Consider the following 15,917-nt stretch of genomic DNA (forward strand, 5'->3'; position numbering starts at 1 on the left):
AGGGTTGACTGGGAGTTTATCATTCCCAAAATCATAGTCCTCCAGCTCAGGGCACCAGAGGTCCCAAAGCCCATCATTGGCATTGAAGAAAGAGGCAAAGAAGGCATTAAACGTCTCTGCTTTGCATATGTCCTTGTTTGTGAGGTGATCATCCCCGTCAAGTAGTGGACCTATGTTTTCTCTTTTTGTGTTTAAGTATTAAAAAAAGCCCTTTTTATTGTCTCCCACAGACCTGGCCAGCTGCAACTCTAATTGGGCTTTGGCTGCATGAATTTTCTCCATATAAATGCAAACAGCAACCCTGTAGTCTTTTCATGTTGCCTGACCCTGCTTCCAGCAGCCATACAAATTTCTTTTTATGCCTAAGCTCCAGAAGAAGATCCCTGGTCAGCCAGGCTGGCCTTCTGCCCCACCTGCCTGATTTCTGATATTTCGGAATTGCCTCATCCTGTGCTTTTAGGAGGCAGTGTGGCAGTGCTCAGGATGTTTCTGTGGCATGTGCTTCCTTTCTTATCCCCTACTTTGTGTAAACATAACTGTCAGCAAACAGTGAACTGATGTTAAATATTTTAGCTGCTAAGATTCATTGGATAGACGGATTTGACCTTCCCATCCTCATGCATTGTATTATAAGTAGCTACATCAGTACAGGAAATTGAAAGCAGAGATAAATGTTTAGGCAGCACATTGTTGGAACATACAGAACAGTATGTTGCTCATATCTTAATGACTTTATATAGGAGACTTCAACATAGACCATTCAAAAGTACAATTACCTTGTTTTCCTGATGTTTGGAAGTCATATGTGCTACTTAATAGGCTTTTTTTTTTTTTTGGTAATTTGTGTGCTTGATATATTTTCAATTACCTGAGATGCAATATCAATATGATATGTTGGCATGGATATTGAGAAATTTATTATGCATCTGTAGAGAAGTCACTAGAGAAGCTAGAGAATGCACTATAAAAACATGAGATGTATCCAGATATTCTTTCCTCAAGCAAACATTTAAGAGGCAGGATAAATGTGAACCTATGGAACTCAACAATGGAATTGCAGGCAGAGCATCTGTCTCTGCATAGCTTTGGCAAAAGATCAAGAGTGGCTAAAACATATGCACAAGGGAACAGCTATGTTTTCTCCTAAGGATGAAATCTGTATTCAAACCAAAGGTAAACCTAATTTGCCATTCAAGATAAACAGAGTTTGCTTAGGTCTTCCTTTACTTAGGACTTACAACAGGACAGACTTCTTTTATGTTTGTGGCAGTCATTCAATATCATGCTTTTGCATTAAAAGATTGTATTGAAGCCTGGTTTTCACCACAGGTGAGAGACCACTAACAGGAGATGCTAATATCATATCCAGACAGCGAGCAAAGTCAAGAAGCTTTGCATGTGGATCTTTTAGCTACAATCGTGAAGTCATAGAAAGAAACTCTTTCGTACCTCAGATATAGGATGTGGTGCATTTGAAAGTCTGCCTGACAGTGGTGATACGTTTAAAATGTGGACGGGTCTCATGGGATGCCTGTTTCAGATCTACTCCATTACTCCTGGCCTTTTGTAGGAACTGGACTTCACAGTTTTACTTCTGCCTGTTTTCTATGGTAATTTCAGTAGCAATAACATGAAGGTGACAGTATTCCTGCATTGCAGTTACACACCTTGTTCATTTCAAAAAGAGTTTTGAAATTCCAAATCAAGGTGGCCAGAAAGGCTACAGCCAAACTCTTTGAAGTGCACATGGTTTCCTTTGTAGGTATGTGTGTAACAGCTATTTCCAAGCTATTTTCAGTGTGTTAAAATGGAAAAATAGTGAAAAAGAAAGCTGTTTATCTCCTTTGCAATCCTACACTTATTTGGCATTGTTAGCAAAAGAACAAGAGATGAAAGGACATGAAAAAAGAAATATGTACTCAAAGTATTCCTTGTCAGAAAGAGCAGTCAGGCATTGGAATGGGTTGCCCAGAGAAGTAGTGAAGTCACTGTCCCTGGGGGTGTTCAAGGAAAGATTGGACCTGGTGCTTAGGGTGCTTATGGTTGAGTGGGTGACATTGGTGGTAGGGTGATTGTTGGACCAGATGATCTTGGAGGTCTTTTTCAACCCTAATGATTCTGTGAGTCTATCTTATTTTATTAGTGTAATACAGTATTGCAGACAGAAACTATTGCTTTTTAAGTGACCGTAAACCCTGTGATGATAATAAAGTTGAGTATGCTCGCATTGGATATGGCCAGGCTAGCTTGCTCTTTGGAATTAGTTCTTTATCCCTTATTCTTAACAGTACAGGAATTTTGACTATTGGGAAGCAATAAATTAGTTGAATTTTGTTTCATAAATGCTGTTTCTCTTAGATCACTTGAGAACTGTCTGTTATATATTGCACTAATAGTCCTCCATAACAAATTGAAGATTTTATTAGTTTTTAATTCTGAGTTTGTATCAAACTTCTTCTTCTAGTACATTTGCACAGAGACTTCTGTTATGTGGGTTTAAAACCCTGCAGTTGGCTGTAAGATTTGAAACCACAAGAACTGAAACATCTTCCTCTTGCCATGTAGAAGTCTGAGATAGTTGTCATTGGTTTTCTTGTGGTTTTAAAGTTATGGTACTCATCAAGTCTTAAATGTCTTCTGTGGGCAGGTAGGAACAGAAATGATTTTTGGTTGTGCTGAGTACTCCTATTTTTGCAGTGTTAAGGCAGCAAGTACCATAAAGTATATATTTGTAGATTTACAGAAGGTTTCTCGTTTGCTGCATTGACAGAGATTTACAACCTGTGGTAACAAGTGAATGTACCTTCTATTATTTCAAGAAATTTAAATGTGTTTTCATTCCAGTTGATAATCATGTTTTTCAGGAGTTTTGTAGTTCACATATTTTCAGCCCCACTTCAGTGTCTTCATTTTGATTGCAAAGGTCATATACACTCCTTTATATTTAAATTGAATTTGGGAGATTTAGTTTGTTTACGATATTTTTGGAGGTATTCAAAGGGAGAGGGAAAGTAGTGGTAAATAAAGATTAAATAATTTTTATGGGAAGGGAATGTTGAAGGAAGTAAGTGTTCCCACCTTCTACCTCCTGGAAAACTTTTCATGTGCTTTATACATACTGTTCTCACTGTATTGTGTCAAGTGTTTCTTCCCCCTCCTTGATTAATACATTAATAAAATGTATTAATAGAACTTTTTTTTTTCCAGTTCACATTAATACATTTTCAGGATTATTTATACAGTAGGTAAGAGATGATATTGTTAAAACAAACACTTAAAATCTGCTGAAAATGCAACTCCCCTTTTGGATAGGAACCATTATTTTGTGTGGAAATTAGAGGAACATCCCAGTACAGCCTGGGCTTTGAGGTGTTCTGAAAATAAAATCAGATACATTAAAAAAAAAATTATATGTATTGCCAAAGAGCAGAAACTCCTTTTGCTAGGGAATATGAGTAATTAGAAGGAAAGATGACTGCTGTGGTTCCTTTTGCGGTGTTTAAAGCTGCTTTATCTCAGATTTATTCTCAATATCCTAATAGCACACTAAGGTTATTCTAGGGAGAATGAATCTACCATGAAGGAACAACTCTGTTTTAAGGTGATGACCATGGGATGTGTGTGACTGGGATGCTGTACTGCTATTTATATCTACTATTCAGTTTGATGAGATAAGGTGTTGGCATTTTTTCTTTTTGTTTTACTGATGAATAAAACTGATAGCATCAAAGGGGTTATAATTGTCTAAAATGTTATTTGTTTTGTTTAACTGAATTCAGTCGATTGACAACAAAAGTGCACAAAATTCGTTTTCAGTATTCCATTTTAAGACATTTCACTTCTGCTAATGATTGCTAGATCCCACTGCGGTCTTTTGTCTGCCAACTCTACAGCCTGTGGAAAGAAAAGAACATGAGCACATGTTACAAATTGCTGAAAATGACAAGAGCAGGACTTTCAGCAAGTCTTTACAAGACTGGAACCATCTTTCTATTATGAACCTTGCTGCTTGTTTCCTAGCAAACTGGCTTGGCTAGCTAATAATGTTTGCTAATTAGAAAAGAAACAATTTTGGAAACAAAAGGATGTTTTTAATTCAAGCTAAATAGGGTAGGGCAGAATGAATTCAAATTCCTATGTCTCTAGACTGTTGTATAAGAAATTTTCTAGCAGTTTATACACTGACCTGCTCCCACAAATTTTCTTTTAAGAAAAAAAAGTGTCTGCGAAGTGTCACCAGGTAGGCAATAAACAACATTCTGGTATGCACCTATGTCATGTGACTAGAAGAGGTGTTTGACTTTTATCGCCATTTTTTCTCCTTCTCAACCCAAAGTAAATAGCTATTGAATAGGGAGGTGCCCTCTCATGCAGTTAAACATGTGTTTTCCCGGAGGGGCCTTTCAGGATTGCAAAACTCAAGGGCTGAGGCAAAATTGCTTGGCTGTGGTAGCTTAAAAGGAATGCAGATGCCTACCAAAGAAAACAGCTGGTTTGATGCCATTTGTGGTGAGTGAAGCTGAAGAATAAATTGTTAGTGAATAAAAGGTAATTCCATCTTTTAGTCACCAGCTGGATGCAGTATTCTTTGAGACAACGAGAGATTTGTTAGAAGGTGGGGATAACAAAGTGTCCTACAACAATTTTCCCTCTTTCCTGTTCAACAGTGCAAAATAAAAACATTTGTAGAAAATAGAAAAATTTGCCCTATAAAATGCTGGCATCTCGAAACAAAATCTGAAATGCTTTGGAGTGTTTGCCTTTGATTGTTTTTCTTTGAAGAAGCTTATGTCTTATATTTCTTAACATTTTGTATGTTCTTCTTTGGACTGTTATCATTTCTTATTTTAAATTTGGTTATTCTTAATCATGAGACTGTGGTGGTTTTACACAGCTGGGCAGCTGAACTCCACCACAACCGCTCTCTCACTCCCCCTCCTCAAAAGGAAAGGGGGAGATAAGCAATGAGAACTAAAAGCAAACTAAAAACACCTTTCCCCCATCCACCCTTTTCTATATTCCCCGCTCCGAGCAGTGCAGGGGAACACAGAATGGGGGTTGCAGTCAGTCTGTAACACTTCATCTCCGCCGCTCCTTCACAGTTACTCTCTGCCCCTGCTCCACGTGGGGTCCCTCCCATGGGATACAGCCCTTCCAGAATTTGCCCTACATGGGCTTCCCACAGGCTCTTCAAACTTCTCCAGTATAGGCCCTTACCATGGGGTTCATCCTTCAGGAGCAAACTGCTCCAGCATGGGTTCCCCAAAGGTGGCAGCTCCCCCCAGACCCCTGCTCCTGCGTGGGCTCCTCTCCATGGGCTGCAGCTCCGGCCTGGGGCCTGCTCCTGCAGGGGCTCTCCATGGACCGCAGCCTCCTCCAGGCCACATCCACCTGCTCCACTGTGGTCTCCTCTGTGGGCTGCAGCATGGAGATCTGCTCCATGTGGTACACCACGGGCTGCAGGGGGACAGCCTGCTCCATGGTCCTCTCCACAGACCGCAGGGGAACTTCAGGTCTGGTGCCACCTCCTCCCCCTCCTTCTTCGCTGACCTTGGGGTCTACAAGGCTGTTTCTCCCTCCTCACTCTCCCAGCTGCTGTTTTGCAGCAGTTTTTATTTTTTTTTTTCCTTTTGTTAAATACACTTTCACAGAGGCACAAACAGCATCACTTACTTGGCTCAGCTCTGGGCAGGTCCCGTTGGAGCTGGTTGAAACTGGCCTTTATTTAACATGGGGCAGCTTCTGGATTCTTTTCACAGAGGCTACCCCTGCAGCCCCTGGCTACCAAAACCTTGCTATGTAAACCCAGTGCAAACACCAACAATAAATTGGAGATAAATTAATATAAAGTGGTTTGTTCTGTATGCCAGTAATACTGAATATAAACACAGGATTGCAAGTTTTCATTTCCACTTGTGCTGTAATAGGTACACTGTAATTCTCCCTTTGATCCTCCTTTATTAGAGCATTGATTAAACCAGTACAGAAATACATGGATTAAATACTCTTTGCCTCCATGTTAGGGAATGAGTCAAGTTCATGCAGGTGTTTTTAAGATTGTGCTTGATTGACTAAGATCATTTCGGTCTGTAATCTCTTATGTCCATGTTTATGTTTTTCTTGATTGTTTGTTTGTTTTTATATAATTATTGAATGACAACAACAACAAAAAGTCATAGCACTTTAGATAGGTCAATTAGCAGATGATAGTTAAATGCAGTCAAAGGCTGGACTTTCAAAGGGCTTATTGATTCAAAGTGACTTATTTTCTTGAAGAGTATGTCTTGAGGCATCCTGAACACCTTTTTGAAAGTCTTGCATATTTACTTAAGTGCTAAGCTGAGCTCCAGCTTCACTTGGCTTGTCAAGCTCTGTGTGCTCTAAAAATATTTTTGGTTTTACCCAAATGGTAAGCATATCAATAGGTCAGTGTCTGAAATGAGAAATTAGGTGCATTTTACCTACACTGATTTTGTTAGATACAATCTGTATGTTCTGCTTAAGTTAAATTTGTCTCAAATGAAAACAAAAAGCCCCAAACGATGCTAACTATCAGAGAAGGCTTGTTATAGCTAAGATTAAAAATAAATAAATAAAAAAAAATTTGAAAGTTTTTATGTCTGAAAACAAGAACAGATTAGAAGAAGGGTTCCTCAGGCCTCTTTTTCTCCATTAGCCTCCTGCCTCCTACTGCCTGTACTTTCATTTCTCTTTCCTATGAACTCCTTTGTCCTCATTTTATTTTTTCAAATCCTATTTTTATGCACTCCAGTAACTTTTCTGTTTTTCCTTATGTGAAGGTTTCTCCCCCTCACCCTGATATCCCTATCTTTAAAATTCCATGGCTTTATTTGAAGCAGAGGTTGCCCACGTCAAGTAATTTCAAAGCTACTGCAGAGCCAATTATTTGCTTTTAAAAATACTTTTGTTATGTCCTCCAATTAATTTTTATCACATATTGATGATAGGCAGTGCTCTTATACCAAGCATGTTATTTACTAGCCACTTGTCAAGGCAGTAATTAGACTTTCAGACCCAAAGAGCAGAGAGTAAAATTCAAGTGGTTTAATAGGCATTTCTGGTACATTCAGCTATCTTTCGCAGTTCTATTTTTATAAAACTGTGCAAAGGACCTCTCTACAGCACAGAAGGATTCAGATAATCAGAAACTAGGAGGAAGATAACACATGTGACTATGGGTAATGTTCTTTCTCTCTTCCCCTTCCTATATTCTTTACATAACTTCCAACAGCTGTTATCTCAGGGCCACATAACACTGCTTTTTCATGCAAGTGTTTCTCACCCAGCTTACTTGGGTTCTTGAGCAGACTTGCACTTACCTTTTCACATCTGCGTATTTCTTAGTCACATCAACTGCAGTCTATTGTTATTAATATCATTAATTTAAACATTAATGCCCAAATAATTATCTTCTTCCATGCACATATACCTCAGGAAGAAGCTCTTCTTAACCCGACCTTACAGTCTGCTTAAAAGGTTGAATAAAGAGTCCTGAAAGGCAAATCTCTGCCACAGTTGTGTGTTCCCTCCCTGCAGCTGCTTCCTGAACAGCTCTGCCTCTCTCTTGTGAAGACAATGAGACGTCCTACCTGTTAGCTTCACTAGGCAAGGAAAAATAACTCTCGTTATGGTTTAGGTATCAGATATCTTTTTTCTAATAACAACTTACTTGCCTGGCAGTAGAGTTAGTATGGCAGCAGCAGAGAATGAAAGAATGAATCAAATAAATGAACTGAAAATACTTTAGTACAAATTATGATTTCCTGCTTGCTTATTCTGTGACTGTCCTAAGATCAGAAAGAGAAGCAATCAAGTTCCCTCTCTCTGCCTGCAGCCAGGCATATGTACACTGAACTCCCTTGTGCATTGTGCTTTCTATGTGTGTGTTCTGGTCTAGAACTGTGCTTTGTGAAGCAATTTTTTCTAACTCCAGAGTACTTGTAAAATCATTGAAGTCCAAATGTGACCCTTATGAGTGGCTGGGAAATATACACTAGCATTTACTAATGATAAGAATTCTGTAAAGTGTTGGATGCCCCCTCCTTTTCTTCTCAAAAGATTTAAGCTTTAAGGACCTCATGTGAGCCCGATGGTCCTGCTTGTTAGCATTTTCCTACCACCAACTCTCTTGGCTGTTTTCCTTTCCAAGTGTCGTGGTTTTTGTGGTACATGCCTCTTTCTGATTTTCTTCATCCTTTTTTATTTTTCTGTTAAAGACAGGCAAACATAGCAAACCAAGCAGCTTCCTGATGACTGACTTACTGCTACTTCATGTTGGAAAAATAGTTCTTTAAAATTGAATACTCATATGAACGTCAACATTTGCTTGGATGTCTTGGATAGTCAGGGGAAAGAAAAAACAGTGGTAGAAAATGACTTCATAATTTTTTCTTCTTTTCTCCAGTCCATTGTGTTATCTTCAAAATACAATTGTCTTCAAAACTTTCTAAAAATGGATTACATGATTTCCAGATGGAAGTTTATGAACCAAGAATTCATCCTGCAGCCTTGTAAGATTTACTGACTCAGGCCTGCTTCTTAGATCATGGCTTGAGAGTTGCACTAAATGTGATTTTAGCTTTCCAAATTCAAGAAAGCACCACAGTTAGACAGTGTGAAGGCCTAACCTGATACAGATTGAAAATGTTGATCCATGTTTGTTTGTTTTTTTTTTCCCCCCACGAACGTTTTATTAGTTCATTGTGATCAGTTCATTTGCATGACCCTTCTCTGCTGATCCGAGTGCCAGATCAGGCATCATCTGTACTCTGATAGTCAGCATAAAAGTTTTAAAGAGCTCTATATTGGAAAACATAGAACTTGCAGAATTTAAATGTCCTGTACCTGAAATGGACCTGACTGGCACACCCAGTAATCTGAATGTCCTCAGATGTGTACATTCTGTGTACAGAAACAGAAATGCTCAGTACTGCAGAGTCATGAGGCCCAGGAAGCCTGGAACTGATACAGACAAAGCATCAGAAAAAAAAAAAAAAAAAAAAAAAAAAAAAAGTTGAGTGATATGGTTTAAGACCATCTTTCTAATGATGTCCCTGGCAGTGTCATGGTGGGTTAACTTCAGCTAGTTGCAATGTGCCCACCAGGGTGCTCTCCAACTCATCCTCAGCTGGATGGGGAGAAAAAATGATGAAAAAAGCCCATAGGTTGAGATAAAGACAGGAGAATCACTTATAAATTACTGTAATGGGCAAAACGGACTCGGCTTGGGAAAGATTAGTTTAATTTATTGCCAATTAACAATAGAGCAGAACAGTGAGAACACCCACCTGCTCACACACACATTTTCTTCCTAGGCTCAACTTCAGTCCCTTCTTCTACTTCCTCCTATCACTGACTGGTATAGGGAGATGGGGAATGGGGATTACAACCTGCCCATAACGCTTTGTCTTTGGTACTCCTGTCTCACTCCCATCCCCTGCTTTAGCATGGGGTCTCCCTCCCATGGGATACAGTCCTCCATGAACTATTCCAATGTGTGTCCTTCCCATGGTCTATAGCTCTTCAAGAACTGTTCTAGTATGGATACTTTCCATGCGATGTAGTTCTTCAGGAACAGAATTCACCCTGTGGGCCGCCCATGGGCCACGGTTCCTGGCAGAAAACCTGCTCCAGTGTGTGCTCCCTTGCATGCTCCTGCCAGGAACCTACTTCTGTGTGAGTAGGGGCTACACCTTCCTTCAGGATATAAACAAATGCTCTGGTATGGGGTCCTCCATGGGCTGCAGTGTGGATATCTGCTTTACTGTGGTTCTCCATGTGCTGCAGGGAAAAAACATGTGCCACCTTAGTCTTCTCCACAGTCTGTAGGGGAATCTCAGCTCCAGCGTCTGGAGCACCTCCTCTCATTCCTTCTTCTCTGCCCCTGGTGCTTGCAGAGTTGTTTCTAACCTGATTTTCATTTCTCTCTTCCAGCTGCAGTGTTTTTTATATTTGTTTTTGTTTTAGTCTTGCTTAAATATGTTATCACAGATGTGTAATCAGTGTTGCTCATTGGCTCAGCTTTGTCCTTTGGCATGTTCCTTTTGGAACTTGCAGGAACTGGTTATAATCAGACTTGGGGCAGCTCCCGGTCCCTTATAAGAGAAATCACCCCTGCAACTCCTCCCTTACAAAAATAATGCCACACAATTCCAATTACAGACATTTAGCTGTTCAGAGCTTGCCTGAGTTCCCAAAGCATTCTTGCTGTGATTTTGTGGAGTACCACTAAAGCTGTCCATCTAGGACAATAAAATTACAGCAGCATTACAGGTCTGTCTGAATTAATCATTTGCAAGTAAACTCTCCATAAGAGAGGTTAATTTGTTGAGAGATGATGTTACCTGATTCAGGTTTCTTCTGCTACTCTAACTAGCACGTGTCAGTATTGCAGCTCTGTGTTCGAGCCTGCTTACTGCTGAGGGTTTAAGATCGCCAGCACATGAACTGCAGCCTTACAAAAGAGCAGAAGAGGCCTGCAATTGAACTAAGGAATGCCATCATATTTTTTGTTTTTTCTTTTCTCACAGTGAAACAAAATGTAGTGAGACCAAAACAAAAGTTGCATCTTATATGAGACTAAGCCATTTATATTGAGTTTTTAATATGCCTTTTTTTTTGTTACTTTTCACATTTTTGAGGTAAATTTTGGAAGTTTTCAGCGATTCTGTATTGTCACATTAGTAATCCAGGAACAGAGAGCCAGTTCTCTGGTTTTCAAAGAGTGCTGTCTGCATAGCCTGTGTGTATGGTTTGTGTCTTTTATCAGATTCCTGACTAATTTAATGTGCAGCCATTTACAGATTTGTAAGAACAGCAACACATGAACAGGAAAACGTGTACTTTTTGGAATTGGGTTTTAACTTAACTTCTAACTCTTTCATAATCAGTGAATAGGTAGATGTATTTTGTGAATATGAGAACTACTTTTATCCTTTGTTCAAATGAGAAGTCATTAAAAAATCCAAAGTCCCTTAAACAAGAATTGAATGTTGTCTAGGGGCATGGCTGTCTTTTGGTGATGCAGGCACACATTTTGAATATTTAGAGCAGAAGTTTGTGGGCTGCCATGTGGTGAGATACAGCTGTTATTAAAGGAGTAACTAACAGGCTTGCTCCCCCTAGTTTGAGCTGATTCATTCCAGAGACAGAGAAGGAGTCAATGCCTGCCAGCGTGTGGGAGCTTGAGAGCAGCAGCTGCTACATAAAAATAAGCGCAATCACCACAGGACTTCCAGAAAGTTTTTCTTGCCTGAGAACTCCAATAACGCACAATTTTTGAAGACTTCAGTGATGCGAGTGGCTGACCTGATTGTTCAATACAGAAGAACAATGTTTTCTAAAAGTTGCATGCTCCAGGAAAAAGGCAATCGCAAGGCAATCATGAGTGTGTGGCTAAATGATTTGAAAATTGAAACCTGCTTGGCTTCACTGGATATTCAAATAGACTGAGAAAAGGACCAGTGTAAGGAAATAGCTTGTATACTGAATTACCTTTTCAGTCAAGGCATTTGTATTCCTCTTTGCCTCCGGGAGTTCAGATTTCACTGAACCTGATTGTCCCCTCCCTCTCCTCCCTTGTGTTTACATTTTCATTTGCTTTTTCTCCTGATAGAAGTCTCATGCTTCTTTAGCACGACCATTTATTTACCTCCACGAGCAGGAACAGCATCTGCAGCTCAAACAGCAGGAGTTGAGACATTTCTTGCCTTTTTAAGCTGGAGTGTTTGCCTTAATTCTTGTATTTCCTCAGTATACAGTTGCTTAGAGAGTATTAGTTGATTTAAATTAGCTGTTGATTGGTTATTGCAGAAAGTTCATGAATGTGCCTATTAAAGAGGTAAGAAGTGTTGTTGTGGTTCAGGAGCTGGAAATACAGACCACATGTATTTCTGTATTAATTTTATAGGAACTGTATGGGAAGAGTTTGCAAGGCATGAGGGCCTGTGTTTGTTAGGGAGGGAGAAAGGAAAAGACAAATGCATAGAAAAGGATTTAACTTGGGAGGAATGCAACTCTGGACTTGTCCATATTTGCCTGAAGAGAGAAATATTTATTTGTGAGGTTGAAAAAAAACATCCAAATCTCCTGTAATATTTCCTGCTGCAACATGAACAATGAAACAGTGTGCAAAGGTTTGTATATTTACAACCTTCTTTATGTTCAAGTGGACTGGGTCATAATGGCTCTTGTTGAATTTGTGGTATATGTGTTTACATAGGTGGCTTGCATTTGTCTGTGTGTTCACAAGCGGTGAATAGACAGGGGATAGCTGGGGGGACAAGCTGGGCTGGAAGACTGAAATGTCTTTTTACTCACAAGTCTGCCTTCAGGTATTTGGATTTCAAGAAGGGCATTGCCAGGAAACATGGACTTGGATGTAAGCCACTGAATTGGGTATGTGTTGGTATTTCAGCTTCTAATTTTTATGTAAGTTGCTCTTTGTGTATAAGGTATGGGAATGAAAATACTCACATAGCCTTTGCTTTGAGGCTATTTATAAGGGGGCTCCTGATACTGGTGTGTCTGTGTGTTTCAGATTCAGTGTGTGGATTTTGCCAGACTTCAGCCTGGGCAATTCAGTGTACTGGAGCACCTCCTGGGAAGAGAAGTCAGACTGAAAGAAAGTGGGCCCCTTCAATTTGTTTAACTAAATTCCAGAATTACTTAGGTCTCCACCCTTGTGAACTTCCCATGTTTTTTTGACAGCTACATTACTCTCATGTTTTACAGAGTGGTACTTCCTTGGGAAAAATGAGAGTAGGCACTGAGCTGTGCATTGAGAAGAGGTACTGAATACATAAGGCCTCTGCAGTGCCATTATTTATCAAGGTGCAGAGAATAAATTTATGCTTTGCCAGTATATTTTCTAATTTTCTTTGGTCCAAAAATATTCACTACATATGAAGCTTCACATTTGCAAATAAGTTGGATATCACTTTGTGGGGAAAAACATGGAGAAAAGCCAGCGTAAAGCAAAATTGGCAAGTCCTAGTGCGGAGGTATTCCAAAATTATGATCGAGCAAAAGATGAGATATAAAATTAAGGTGTTATTAAATACCTTGTATTTTATGTTTATATTGTGTTATAGTATTTGAATAGTTTGTCCTGGTCTTATGAACAAATATCATAGAATCACAGAATGTTTTGGGTTGGAAAAGACTTAAAGATCATCCAGTTGCAAGCCCATTGCCACGGGCAGGGACACCTTCCACTAGATAAGGTTGTCCAAAGCCCCATCCAGCCTGGCCCCATTCCAGCGATGGGGCATCCACAGCTTCTCTGGGCAACCTGTTCCAGTGCCTCACCACCCTCACTGTGAATAATTTCTTTATTATATCAAATCTAAACCTACCCTTTTTTGTTTTAAAACTCTTTACCCATTGTCCTGTCACTATACTCCCTGATAAAGAGTCCCTTCCCATGTTTCCTATATGCCCCATTTAAATATTGAAAAGCTGTTATAAGGTCTTCCTGGAGTCTTCTCTTTTCTAGGCTAAATAACCCCAACTTCTTCAACCTCTTTTTTTTTTTTTTTTATGAAAGGCTGAGAAAAAAGAACATACACACTATCTAAAATATATAGTTCATTATATAGTATATTTATGTGATGTGCTTGACCTTCAGATCAACAGTCCACTGGCAGTCTGGCACTTTTCTCATCTGGACTTTTGTTGTTGTGCTGTGGCGCTGTGTAATGATACTTGGAGGGCAAGTGAAGGCAAATGCAGAAGGGTTTTTTTGTCACTTTCCTAGGTTCTCTGATTGTACTTGAGAAGTTGAAAGATTTTGTATGTAACATTTCTGTATGGGGAACCAAATGTGTGTGCTCAAATGTTTCATCTGGAGTGAGGTATTTATGGCTGGCTAGCATGTGTGAAGGATTTATAGCCTAGCTTTGGATAATCAAAAAGTCAAGAAGATTTCTTGAAAGAGTACTAGTGCTATATTTATGTTACCATGTTCTAGTTCAAACCTGTAACATTTTCAAGTCTGTTTTGTGTCAGGATATTCAAGTATTCAAGTCAAAGCAGTGTTATGTGTTATCTTTTCTGTTTTTTTAAACTCAAAACTAACCACACAGAGAAGAAAATGCCACCTAATAGTTACTCTTACCACTTTGCCTGCTTATTTAATTTTTGCAATTTATTATGGTAACTGTATTAAGTAATTCCGTATGAAAGTTTTTCTGTCCTTTCGTGCTGAAGCTCTATGAGTGCTTCATTGTCCTAGCAGCAGTGAGAACTTATGAGAAATCACAGCATGGAAATGGCTGAGAAATTGTCAATTGTCTGTCTTTTCCTTAGCTACAGCATTTTTTTCATAAATACTGTTTAAAAATATCTGTAGACCATGTATATCATGCATAGCAGCTCTTTTCACTGTGGGATTTACACATCATATCATAAATTCAGCAAGCTTCTACTTTCACCTGTTGACAAATTCTATTGCAAGGGGAATTGCTTTCTTTTTCCCTTAGCCAGATGACTTGTTCTGTAAAGGAATATTTTTGTTCTTTTGGATGTGCTAATTTTAAAGTTAACAATAGGCAAGTCATAGTACCTAGTCCTTAAAAAGTAAAAAACTGTCCTTTAATTATTGGCTAAAATCTATTAAACCTATCTTATAACTTCCAATGTATAAGCATTTAAACTGATTGAAGACTCTGCCTGTAGAAAATGTCAAAATTACTGTGGTGCGATTTTAAGTGTATTTTGAAAATGTGTGTTAGAGTTGATGCATTGATTTTTCTGTGAATCTTTTGATTCTGAAACTGCCACAGATAGAGACTAAGCTGTTGGTTACCTTTGACAAAATCCTATCTGTTCCTAAGTTGTAATGGTCTGTTCTTCTTTTTATCAAACAATTCTCAATCTGTGAGTAGGAAAAAGTTCTTCAGAAACTTGTGCTTAATATAAATGCTTTTGTAAATGAGCACTGAAAAAACCTTTGGAAGTAGAACCACTCATTTTGCTTTCTTGGCTAGAAATATTTACTCTTAAAGGTTTTTGTAAGACATATAATTCTATTCGTTTTCATCATTGAGGAAAAGCCCAGTAGCCATACTCTACCTGAAGTTGAATTAAGCTTTGTGATGTGTGTGGACGATGGAAAAGCAAATCTGATAAAGTATTACTCCATACATTGTAAGAATGTGCCTGCTGGGACTTAATTTATTTTCCTTGGTCTATGATGTCAAGATGGCATTTTAAAAAACCCTGACAGTCAGAGGTGAGAAAAAATGGTTTAGATAAAAAGGTGGATTCAAATAAACTCTTGAGCTTTTAAAATGTTCCAGAGGGAAATCGCTATTCATTGTACTGTGGTTTTATCTATTGCCAGTGTTGGTAGTACTGGAATAACATGGAAGAGATTGTTCTCATTGTGGATTATGTTTATTTATTTATTTATTTTGTCAAGTTTATGATTTTTTTCTGGCAGACAAAAAAAGTTTTCTCAACAATTTTAATTACCATTTTGTATGTATTTCATATATGTTATTATAAAGTATATGTTTGCTAATCCTGTTAGTGGTAAAGTATAATGTCTAAAATATTCCGTATGTGATAAAGCACGCAAACAGTCCAGACTGTCTGTACCTAGGCTGTCAGTCCAGAGGCTGAAAGTCTAATCTCTAATTTGTGGTGCTCTTGACTTTCTTGCTGTATGTTTTGCATTCTTTTTTTGTGGCTTATTGAAAAATTATTAAGATGTATTACACTTGAATGAGGAATGGTGGCTGCAGCTTGAAAGATTCAAGAATATGGGACAAGTTCCTGTAGATAGCAAGAAGCAGGGCAGGGGGGATCATGGATGTCAGTCCTAGGATCAAAAGCCATTCCAGTGGTTACTTCAGCAAAGCCTTCCAGTTGATTTCGTTAGCCCTATAAGAAGG

General features: G+C 38.8%; 1 protein-coding gene across 9 annotated transcripts in view; it reads left to right on the forward strand.

The window, feature by feature from the left end:
- The window catches only part of TNS3 (tensin 3), a 247,068-nt gene that overhangs the window by 155,274 nt on the left and 75,877 nt on the right, over nt 1-15,917 (forward strand). The gene's annotated exons all lie outside the window — the stretch shown is intronic.

This window comes from Anas acuta, chromosome 2 (assembly GCF_963932015.1).
Source record: "Anas acuta chromosome 2, bAnaAcu1.1, whole genome shotgun sequence".
Lineage (NCBI taxonomy): Eukaryota > Metazoa > Chordata > Aves > Anseriformes > Anatidae > Anas > Anas acuta.